Source organism: Triticum urartu, chromosome 5A (genome assembly GCF_056163025.1).
Source record: "Triticum urartu cultivar PI428250 chromosome 5A, HENAU_Tu73, whole genome shotgun sequence".
NCBI lineage: Eukaryota > Viridiplantae > Streptophyta > Magnoliopsida > Poales > Poaceae > Triticum > Triticum urartu.
This window is the reverse complement of record NC_141877.1, coordinates 401066703-401079545: the sequence shown is the minus strand read 5'-3', so window position 1 is coordinate 401079545 and position 12843 is coordinate 401066703.

Below are 12843 nucleotides of genomic sequence, written 5' to 3'. Positions count from 1 at the left end.
TTTAATCAAATGCCTGTTTTGAAACACAATCTGCCTGTTGAAATCCTTGGAGACCCTCCACCACCCAAGGGTGATCCCGTGTTTAAGCTTAAACAATTACCTGATACTTTGAAATATGCTTATCTTGATGAAAAGAAGATATATCTTGTTATTATTAGTGCTAACCTTTCAGAGCATGAAGAAAATAAATTATTGAAAACTCTGAAGAAGCACCATGCCGCTATTGGATATACTCTTGATGATCTTAAGGGCATTAGTCCCACTCTATGTTAGCATAAAATTAATATGGAGCCTGATGCTAAACCAGTTGTTGATCATCAACGACGGTTAAATCCTCAGAAGAAAGAAGTGGTAAGAAATGAAATACTCAAGCTTCTGGAGGTAGGTATAATTTATTCTATTGCTGATTGTAGATGGGTAAGTCATGTTCATTGTGTCCCTAAGGAGGGAGGTATTACTATTGTTCCTAATGATAAGAATAAATTGATTCCACAAAGAATTGTTACACATTATAGAATGGTAATTGATTTTCATAAATTAAACAAAGCTACTAGAAAAGTTCATTACCCTCTACCTTTTATTGATCAAATGCTAGAAAGAGTATCCAAACATACAAATTTCTGCTTTCTAGATGGTTATTTTGGTTTTTCTCAAATACCTATGTCAAAAGAGGACCAAGAAAAGACCACTTTTACTTGCCCTTTCAGTACTTTTGCTTATAGACATATGTCTTTTGGTTTATGCAATGCACCTGCTACCTTTCAAATATGTGTGACAGCTATATTCTCTGACTTTTGTGAAAATATTTTTGAGGTTTTCATGGATGATTTCTCCATTTACGGAACTTCCTTTGATGATTCCTTAAGCAACCTTGATCGAGTTTTGCAGAGATGTGAATAAACTAATCTTGTTTTGAATTGGGAGAAGTGCCACTTTATGGTTAATGAAGGTATTGTCTTGGGGCATAAAATTTCTGAAAGAGGTATTGAAGTTGATAAAGCTAAAGTAGATCCTATTGAAAAGATGTCGTGTCCTAAAGATATCAAAGGTATAAGAAGTTTCCTTGGTCATGTTGGTTTCTATAGGAGGTTCATTAAACACTTCTCTAAAATTTCTAGGCCTCTCACTCATCTCTTGCAAAAAGATGTCCCTTTTGTTTTCGATGATGATTGTGTAGAAGGATTTGAAATACTTGAGAAAGCCTAGATTTCTGCACCTATTTTTCAACCACCTAATTAGAATTTACCCTTTGAAATTATGTGTGATGCTAGTGATTATGTTGTTGGTGATGTTCTAGGACAAAGAGTTGATAAGAAATTGGATGTTATTCATTATGCTAGTAAAACTCTAGACAGTGCCCAGAGAAATTATGCTACTACTGAAAAAGAATTTTTAGCAGTTGTATTTGCTTGTGATAAGTTCAGATCTTATATTGTTGATTCCAAAGTAACTGTTCTCACTGATGATGCTGCTATTAAATATCTTATGGAAAAGAAAGATGCTAAGCCTAGACTTATTAGATGGGTTCTCTTGTTACAAGAATTTGATTTGCATATTATTGATAGAAAGGGAGCTGAGAACCCTGTTGTAGACAACTTGTCTAGGTTAGAAAATGTTCTTGATGACCCACTGCCTATTGATGATAGCTTTCCTGATGAGCAATTAGTTTTCATAAATGCTTCTCGTAATACTCCATGGTATGCTGATTATGCTAATTACATTGTTGCTAAATTTATACCACCTAGTTTCACATATCAGCAAAAGAAAATGTTTTTCTATGATTTGAGGCGTTACTTTTGGGATGACCCACACCTTTATAAAGAAGGTGTAGGTGGTGTTATTAGACGTTGTGTACATGAGGATGAACAAGAACAGATCCTACACAAGTGCCACTACGAGGCCTACGAAGGACGCCACGTTGGAGATAGAACTGCACACAAGGTATTACAATCTGGTTTTTATTGGCCTACTCTCTTCAAGGATGCTCGTAAGCTTGTCTTATCTTGTGATGAATGCCAGAGAATTGGCAATATTAGTAGACGTCGGGAAATGCCTATGAATTATTTACTTGTTATTGAACCATTTGATGTTTGGGGCTTTGATTATATGGGACCTTTTCCTTCCTCTAATGGGTATACACATATTTTAGTTGTTGGTGATTACGTTACTAAGTGGGAAGAAGCTATTCCAACTAGTAGTGCATGCTGATCATAACGCCTCTATTAAGATGCTTAAAGAAGTTATTTTCCCGAGGTTTGGAGTCCCTAGATATTTGATGACTGATGGTGGTTCACATTTTATTCATGGTGCTTTCCGTAAAATGCTTGCTAAATATGATGCCAACCATAGAATTGCAACTCCATATCACCCTTAGTCTAGTGGTCAAGTAGAATTGAGCAATAGAGAGATTAAATTGATTTTGCAAAAGACTGTTAATAGATCTAGAAAGAATTGGTCTAAGAAACTTGATGATGCATTATGGGCTTCTAGAACTGCTTATAGAAATCCTATGGGTATATCTCCGTATAAAATGGTTTATGGAAAAGCATGTCACTTACCTCTTGAACTGGAACATAAAGCTTATTGGGCTATTAAAGAGCTCAACTATGATTTCAAACTTGTCCCTGAGAAGAGGTTATTTGATATAAGCTCGCTTGATGAATGGAGAACCCAAGCCTATGATAATGCCAAGTTGTTTCAAGAAAAAGTTAAAATATGGCATGACAAAAGGATACAAAAGCGTGAGTTTAATGTAGGTGATCATGTTTTGCTATACAACTCTCGTTTAAGATTTTTTGCAGGAAAGCTTCTCTCTAAATGGAAAGTTCCTTACATTATCGTGGAGGTTTATCGTTCTGGTGCCATCACGATCAACAATGCCGAAGGCACTAACCCGAAGGTGGTAAACGGTCAAAGAATCAAACATTATATCTCAGGTACTCCCATAAATGTTGACACCAATATAATTAATACCATAACATCGGAAGAGTACATAAGGGATACCTTCCAAAACGTTTCAGACTCCGAAAAGGAATAGGTATGTGGTACGGTAAGTAAACCGACTCCAAAATGTTTTCCAATGGCAATTTTCTCCGATTTGGAATATTTAAAAATTAGGAAAATTAAAAGTAGTCTGAAGAGTGCACGAGGAAGCGGCAAGGCAGGAGGGCGCGCCCTACCCCCTGGGCGCGCCCCTGTACCTTGATGCCACCTCGTATGCCCTCCGGACTCCGTTTTCTTGCACAATACTTCTTTTGGTCGGTAAAAATTCATTATATAATCTCCCGAAGGTTTTGACCGCCGTACCACGACAAAATCCGCTGTTCTTGTTTCGATCTGTTTTTCTGATAGATCTAGATCACCATCATGTCTCCAAGCGCCCCCAAGGACAAGTTTTTTTAGAAGGTCATCAACCCCTACCTTGCGGAGGTGCTGCAACACCCTCAAACCATTGAGATGCATGAGGGGGTGCTGCACATCTGCGATGTTGAAGGGCCAAAGAAGACCGGAAGCATGGAGACAAGACTCGAAGCAATGGAGTAGCAAGTTTTCAAGTGTCAAGGGATGGGGGAACGTGGACTCAACGCTAATCACTTGATGATCACAGAATTTACCAATAATCACAAGCTAGATGCCAAGAACATTGGGGAGGCCATCTTCAAGCTTCACGAGAAAATCGAGCACCTCCAAGCCCATATCTATGACCTGCAAAACCAAAACTGTGAGTATGAATATAGATTTAAGAGGATGAGTTTGGTTGTAGATTTGAGGATCCCGGAGACTCGTTCATCCTTCTATGATGGTGAGCCTATGCCCTGGAAGATGGATGACAAGCCTACAACATCAACAACTCCATCATCACCACCTCCGAAGAAAGAGACATAAATACATGGGTATGGGCACTCCCCTTGGCAACTGCCAAGCTTTGGGGAGGTGCCTCGGTATCGTGTAACATCCCAAATTTTCAAATTGGAATGTTTTACAATTATTAGTTAAGCATCTATGCATCTTGCGTGAATTGAGTGGCATTTGGAATTTTCAGAGGCATTTGAGTTTTATTTGAATTTGGATTCAACTTGGCATTGAAAGTTTACTTCAAATATCCCTAATAAATACTTGAGCAAAAGTATGAGAGGAGCTAACATGACACTCCAAAATGTCAGAAGAAATTAATGCAAAAAGTTTTGAATTAAAATTTGAGTTTTATTTGGAATTTTCAAAATAATGTTTTTTTAGTTTGTGTTTTGCCTCTGGAAATATGTTCATCTTATAGGTATTGTTTTTATGAGAATTTTGATATATATATATATATATGTCCTATATTAAAGTATATTTTATTTCTCTCTATATATATTTTTTCCTCTGCCTTAATTCAAAAAAAGGGAAAACCCCAGGCGCCGAGCCAGCCAGCCGGCCCAGCCAGCGCCGAGCCGCGGCCCACTAGCGAGCCTGCCAGCCGGCCCAGCCTCGCGCTGCACCTGATCCCTCTCTATCTTGGTCGCCCGTCCCGCCTCACCTCTCCCTCTCTCACTGACCCGCTAGCCCCACCCCTATCCCTAACCCCTCGCGCACGAAGCCGAGCCAGAGCACGCAAAGCGCGTCGGCCGCTCCGATCTTCCCATGAGCGTGTTCTGGAGCCGCCCCCTCCCGCAAGTCTTTGTCCTATAAATAGCCCTAGCTCTCCTCCCTCAAACCCCCCTAAAACCCTACTCCAAAACCCACCACAGCCCCGCCACCATCCGAACCGATCTCGCTCCGCCGCTGCAGTTCATCGCCGCCATAGCCGCCGGTGAGCCATCCCTCGACCTCCAAGCTCCTCCACCCGAACCGCCTCATCCACCAGCACCTTTCTAACATCCTCTTGATGCCCAGGAATGCCTGACGCTGCTGCCCCGAGCTCGTCCGCCGCCCGCCAAAGCTGCAGAGCACCGGGCTCCGCTTCCACTCGACCTCGGCGTCCGTGCCATCCCCGAGTTCCATCAACTCCTTCCCCGACCCCGAACTACTCCGCCGCACCCCTGACCACTCCTCCTTCCTCCCGACCACCGGAGTCGCCGCACCGCCGCCGCCCGAGTCACCATCGTCGTCGTCCCGTTGCCGTGACCCGCTCTGAGACCTCCCCCCTCTTCACCGTCCGATCAATAATCTAGGGCCTAGATTAGATCCCGAAGGGGTAGGTTTATTTTTTTTAGATCGGTTTTACTTTCGGTTTATTACGGTTTAGAGTGGTTATTTATTTTCCGCGGTTTAGTTAGACCGACCTGCTCGGTTTTTATGTGTATAGATCGTACGCGTTTAGTTATATAACGCCGGAGCGTAATATAGTTGTAGATCGCGCACCTTTCGGCCTAGTAGCGCCTGTAGGTTTTTTTTAGTTTGATTTCTCATTCTGTTTTAAAAACACAAAAGTTCCAATCTTGTAAAATATGTTTCTCTTAGGTTATTTAATATTTTTAGTTGATTCTTTTTTCTCTTGTCTAAAAAATTCCTAGAGTTTCTGTATAAAATAGTTTCGGACATGTTTTTGCTATTAAAAATTGTTTTATATTAGTTTTAGTCAGATTAGTATTTCTTCTATAAAATGAGCTAGGATTATTTTTTTAGTGAATATTTTTGCCACTGCTTTGTTTTTCAACTGCCTAGCAGTAGGATTAATTTGGATATTTATAGATTTTATTAAAATTAGTTTTACACGAAATCAACATTGTTTTAGTTTATTTGACCTTGTTGTTATTTTCTGTGTTTCTAATTACTTAAAAATTTTGTTTCCACCTCTCTGGTATTTTATTTCCGTTTTGTTTCTGTAGTTTTAGAAGGTGAACTTTTATTTACAGAAAAATAAGATTTTTATTTCTTTTTCTTACTAGTTTTGTTTTAGGCATAAAATGAGTTTTATAATAGCTTTTAATGTGTTTCTTTTTGCACAAAGTTTTTATAGTGTTTTCCCTTCTGTTAGTTAACAAAGCTTTTGTTTTGGCTCTGTTTAAGAAAAAATTGTAGAAGAAAACTATTTTTTGAGTTTGTCTTGCTTGTAGTAAAAACCTTACTTTGATTCTATGACTTCGTTGGTTTTATTGTTGGATTTCTTTGTGTGTATGATTGCGTGTTAGTATAATCTACTTGCTGTTGTAGTAGACATTTTATGATCGTATACTTATTTGTGCTATGTTTGACTCGATAGAATTTCCAGAGTGCGAAGCTTGCTATCACGAGTCACTAGCGTTCGAAGACCGTCAGCCAGGCAAGTCATTTGATCATGTTCTACAATACCTATGGTTTATTGCATTAGTAGTATTCCTCCCCACCATGCATGCAGTAGGAGAAATTGAAGAAGTCTTGAGTAGTATCATGTGGTAGGTCCACCCAATTCCCCTTGTTACCATTTGCACGGGACGGTGTAGTTTATTTTGCTATGCTCGTAGACGGGGTTGGTTGAGAGATTCATAAGGGAGATGTGAGAGTCAAGATGATGACAACCCCATGACGTCAAGCTCATTATGGACTTCAAAATTCACTACTGGGTGGAGGACGGTTGACGGGCACCCTGGAGCAACCAGCGGATGGCTGGGATGCATGGAGAAGCACCATGACATCTTGCAGAAAGCTTCACCCAGCCACGAAGAGACAGATGGATACCCCTTGACCGGAAGCTTACCTGTGCAGCCGCAAGCCATTATGGGCTCTGGCTTGGTCGACCCTAGGCGTGACTCTGGCCAGACGGTGCTACGAGATGTAGAAGAACAGTAGGATTGGATGGGCACCGGCAGTGGCCTAGAGGAACTCTATGAAAGACCCTGTTTCGTTCTTACCGTCTTCAAACACCAGGCCGTGCGAGGACATAAAGGAGGGAACGATTCTTGCGGGTAAAGTGTACAAGACTCTGCAGAGTAGAGACCTAATCGATTAGTCGTGTCCCCGGTTACGGACAAATGAGCCTCTGGAATTGGAGTATTTCGGATATCTCAACACCAAATATAATTAATTAATTGATGGGTTATTGATAATTTTGGGTATGAGACATTAGTTGGCGGAACCATCTCATTAACAACCAACATTTTGTAGTAATTGCAAGCAAGTCCTTTGTTGTAGGGAAAAATTGGCTTTTTCGCAAAAACATAAAACCTAGAGCCCCACAGCCAAATTGCAAATAGTGTTAGAATTATTATTGTTGTTCTCTCTATGACTTGCCGGCATATTCAAAATGCTGACCTACACGGCTGCAACGTCTCATGTTGCAGAGGAGTTTTCCAACCAGGAGTGAGGCTACGATCTATGCTCGGTGATTGCCCTATGGAGTCGGATGGACTCGCTTATCGTCTACGCTTCCGCAGCTTTATTTAGTTTATTTCTCATGAGTTGGCCTTCGGCCGAATTTACTATCATGTAATAAAGACTCGATATGAGAATCGTGTAATAAATTCAGGTGTGATTGAAATTTGAATCTTTTCATCAATGTACTGTGTGTGCCAACATGATCTTGGGATGATACAGCTACAAAGAGACTTGACCAATTTCGGGTCGGGTCGCTATACAGATGGTTGATACGTCCATTTTGCATCATGCTTTTATATCGATATTTATTGCATTATGGGCTGTTATTATACATTATGTTACAATACTTATGCCTATTCTCTCTTATTTTACAAGGTTTAAATAAGGAGGGAGAATGCCGACAGCTGGAATTCTGGGATGGAAAAGGAGCAAATATTAGAGACCTATTCTGCACAACTCCAAAAGTCCTGAAACTCCACGGAAGTTATTTTTGGAAATAATAAAAAATATTGAGCAGAAGAAGTTCACTAGAGGGGGAGGGGCCACCTGGCCATGAGGGTGGGGGGCGCGCCTAGGGCGCGCCCCTGCCTCGTGGGCCCCATGTTGGCTCTCCGATGGCCATCTTCTGCTATATGAGGTCTTTCGTCGAGAAAAAAAATCATAAGCAACCTTTCGGGATGAAACTCCGCCGCCACGAGGCGGAACCTTGGCGGAACCAATATAGGGCTCCGGCAGAGCTGTTCTGCCAGGGACACTTCCCTCCCGGAGCGGAAAATCATCGCCATCGTCATCACCAACGCTCCTCTCATCAGGAGGGTGCAATCTCCATCAACATCTTCACCAGCACCATCTCATCTCAAAACCCTAGTTCACCTCTTGTATCCAATTCTTGTCTCCAAGTCCGGGATTGGTACTAGTAGGTTGCCAGTAGTGTTGATTACTACTTGTAGTTGATGCTAGTTGGTTTACTTGGTGGAAGATCATATGTTCAGATCCTTTATGCATATTGATACCCCTCTGATTATGAACATGAATATGCTTTGTGAGTAGTTACGTTTGTTCCTGAGGACATGGGAGAAGTCTTGCTATTAGTAGTCATGTGAATTTGGTATTCGTTCGATATTTTGATGAGATGTATGTTGTCTAGCCTCTAGTGGTGTTATGTGAACGTCGACTACATAACACTTCACCATTATTTGGGCCTAGAGGAAGGCATTGAGAAGTAATAAGTAGATGATGGGTTGCTAGAGTGACAAAAGCTTAAACCCTAGTTTATGCGTTGCTTCGTAAGGGGCTGATTTGGATCCATATGTTTCATGCTATTTCTAGGTTTACCTTAATACTTTTGTTGTAGTTGCGGATGCTTGCAATAGAGGTTAATCATAAGGGGGATGCTTGTTCAAGTAAGAATGGCACCCAAGCACTGGTCCGCCCACATATCAAATTATCAAAGTACCAAACGCGAATCATATGAACGTGATGAAAACTAGCTTGACGATATTCCCATGTGTCCTCGGGAGCGCTTTTCCTTATATAAGAGTTTGTCCAGGCTTGTCCTTTGCTACAAAAAGGATTGGGCCACCTTGCTGCACTTTATTTACTTTTGTTACTTGTTGCTCGTTACAAATTATCGTATCACAAAACTATCTGTTACCACTTATTTCAGTACTTGCAGAGAATACCTTGCTGAAAACCGCTTATCATTTCCTTCTGCTCCTCGTTGGGTTGGACACTCTTACTTATCGAAAGGACTACGATAGATCCCCTATACTTGTGGGTCATCAAGACTCTTTTCTGGCGCCGTTGCTGGGGAGTGAAGCGCCTTTGGTAGGTGGAATTTAGTAAGGAAAAATTTATATAGTGTGCTGAAATTTACTGTCACTTGTTACTATGGAAAGTAATCCTCTGAGGGGCTTGTTCGGGGTATCTTCACCCCGACCAGTAGAGCAAAGAGTTTCTCCTCAACCTACTGAACCTACTGAAAATGAAATTATTCCCTTTGAATTTCCTTCGGGTATGTTAGAAAAACTGCTTGATAATCCTTTTACAGGAGATGGAACGAAGCATCCTGATGAACATCTACTCTATGTGGATGAAGTTTGTGGATTATTTAAGCTTGCAGGTATACCCGATGATGTTGTTAAGAAGAAGGTCTTCCCTTTATCTTTGAAGGGAGATGCATCGACATGGTATATGCTATGTGATGATACGGGATCATGGAACTATAAACGAATGAAGTTGGAATTTCATTAGAAGTATTATCCTATGCATCTTGTTCATCGGGATCGTAATTATATATATAATTTTTGGCCTCGCGAAGGAGAAAGCATCGCTCAAGCTTGGGGAGGCTTAAATCAATGTTATATTCATGCCCCAATCATGAGCTCCCGAGAGAAATAATTCTTCAAAAAATTTAAGCTCGGCTTTCTGAAAACAATCGCATCATGCTCGATACTTCTTGTGCTGGCTCTTTTATGACGAAGACTATTGAATTCAAATGGAATTTATTGGATAGAATTAAACGCAACTCTAAAGATTGGGATCTCAACGAAGGTAAGGAGTCGGGTATGACACCTAAGTTTGATTGTGTTAAATCTTTTATGGATAACGATATTTTTCGTAAATTTAGCACTAAATATGGACTTGACTGTGAGATAGTAGCTTCTTTTTGTGAATCTTTTGCTACTTATGTTGATCTCCCCAAAGAGAAGTGGTTTAAATATCATCCTCCCATAGAAGTAAAAGTAGCTGCACCTATTAAAGTTGAAGAAAAGACTGTCACTTATAATGATCCTATTGTTCCTACTTCTTATGTTGAGAAACCACCTTTCCCTATTAGAATAAAGGATCATGCTAAAGCTTCAACTGTGGTTCGTAAAAGCAATATTAGAACTTATACACCTCCTGAGCAAGTTAAAGTTGAAACTAATATTGCTATTGTTAAATATCTCTTGTCTGATAATATTGATGGACATGTTATTCAGTTCTGCGGTGAAACCGCTAGAATTGCCAAACCTTGTGCTAAAGATAAACATAGACCTGTGGTAGGCGTGCCTGTTATTTCTGTTAAAATAGGAGATCATTGTTATCATGGCCTATGTGATATGGGTGCTAGTGCTAGTGTTATACCGCATACTTTATACGAAGAAATTGAGCATGAAATTGCACCTGCTGAGTTAGAAGGTGTTGATGTTACAATTAAACTTGCCAATAGAGATACTATTTCAGCAATGGGAATTGATAGAGATGTTGAAGTCTTGTGTGGGATAACTAAATACCCTACTGATTTTCTTGTTCTTGGTTCCCCACAAGATAGCTTTTGTCCCATTATATTTGGTAGACCCTTCTTGAACACTGTTAATGCTAAGATAGACTACGAAAAGAATGTTGTTACTATTGGTTTGGGTGATATGATTCATGAGTTTAATTTCTCTAAATTTAATAGACAACACCGTGAAGAAGAATTGCCTAGTAAGGATGAAATTATTGGTCTTGCTTCTATTGCCGTACCTCCTAGTGATCCTTTAGAACAAGATTTGCTAGACCATTAAAATGATATGTTTATGAATGAAAGAAGGGAAATAGATGAAGTATTCTTTAAACAGGAACCTATTCTGAAACACAATTTGCCTGTTGAAATCCTAGGGAATCCTTCTCCACCCAAGGGTGATCCCGTGCTTGAGCTTAAACCGTTGCCTGATAATCTTAAATATGCTTATCTTGATGAAAATAAGATATATCCTGTTATTATTAGTGCTAACCTTTCAGAGCATGAAGAAGAGAGATTACTGAAAACTCTCAAGAAGCACCGTGCTGCTATTGGATATACTCTTGATGATCTTAAGGGCATTAGTCCCACTCTATGTCAAAATAAAATAAATTTGGAAGAAGATGCCAAACCAGTTCGTGATCATCACCGACGTCTGAATCCTAAAATGAAAGAAGTGGTAAGAAAAGAAATACTAAAGCTTCTAGAGGCAGGTATAATTTATCCCGTTGCTGATAGTCAGTGGGTAAGTCCTGTCCATTGTGTCCCTTAGAAGGGAGGTGTTACTGTTGTTCCTAATGATAAAGATGAATTGATTCCACAAAGAATTATTACAGGTTATAGGATGGTAATTGATTTCCATAAACTAAATAAAGCTACTAAAAAGGATCATTACCCCTTACCTTTTATCGATCAAATGCTAGAAAGATTATGCAAACATACACATTATTGCTTTCTAGATGGTTATTCTGGTTTCTCTCAAATACCTGTGTCAGCTAAAGATCAATCAAAGACCACTTTTACTTGCCCTTTTGGTACTTTTGCTTATAGACGTATGCCTTTTGTTTTATGTAATGCACCTGCTACCTTTCAAAGATGCATGATGGCTATATTCTCTGACTTTTGTGAAAAGGTTTGTGAGGTTTTCATGGACGACTTTTCCGTCTATGGATCCTCTTTTGATGATTGCTTGAGCAATCTTGATCGAGTTTTGCAGAGATGTGAAGAAACTAATCTTGTCTTGAATTGGGAAAAGTGTCACTTTATGGTTAATGAAGGTATTGTCTTGGGGCATAAAGTTTATGAAATAGGTATTGAAGTTGATAAAGCCAAGGTGGATGCTATTGAAAAGATGCCATGTCCCAAGGACATCAAAGGTATAAGAAGTTTCCTTGGTCACGCCGGATTTTATAAGAGGTTCATTAAGGACTTCTCAAAGATTTCTCGGCCTCTGTCTAATTTATTACAAAAATATATACCATTTGTCTTTGATGATGATTGTGTAGAAGCATTTGAAATACTTAAGAAAGCATTGATCTCTACACCTATTGTTCAGCCACCTGATTGGAATTTACCCTTTGAAATTATGTGTGATGCTAGTGATTATGTTGTAGGTGTTGTTCTAGGGCAATGAGTTGATAAGAAATTAAATGTCATCCATTATGCTAGTAAGACTCTAGACAATGCTCAAAGAAATTATGCTACTACTGAAAAAGAATTTTTAACAGTTGTATTTGCTTGTGATAAGTTCAGACCTTATATTGTTGATTCTAAAGTAACTATTCATACTGATCATGCTTCTATTAAATATCTTATGGAAAAGAAAGATGCTAATCCTAGACTTATTAGAAGGGTTCTCTTGCTACAAGAATTTGATTTGCATATTGTTGATAGAAAGGGAGCTGAGAACCCCGTTGCAGACAACTTGTCTAGGTTAAAAAATGTTCTTGATGACCCACTACCTATTGATGATAGCCTTCCTGATGAGCAATTAAATGTCATAAATACTTCTCGTAGTACTCCATGGTATGTTGATTATGATAATTACATCGTTGCTAAATTCATACCACCTAGTTTCACATATCAGCAAAAGAAAAAGTTTTTCTATGATTTGAGGCATTACTTTTGGGATGACCCACATAATTATAAAGAAGGAGTAGATGGTGTCATTAGACATTGTGTACCTGAGCATGAACAGGAACAGATCCTACGCAAGTGTCACTCCGAAGCTTATGGAGGACACCACGCTGGAGATAGAACTGCTCATAAGGTATTGCAATCCGGTTTTTATTGGCCTACTCTCT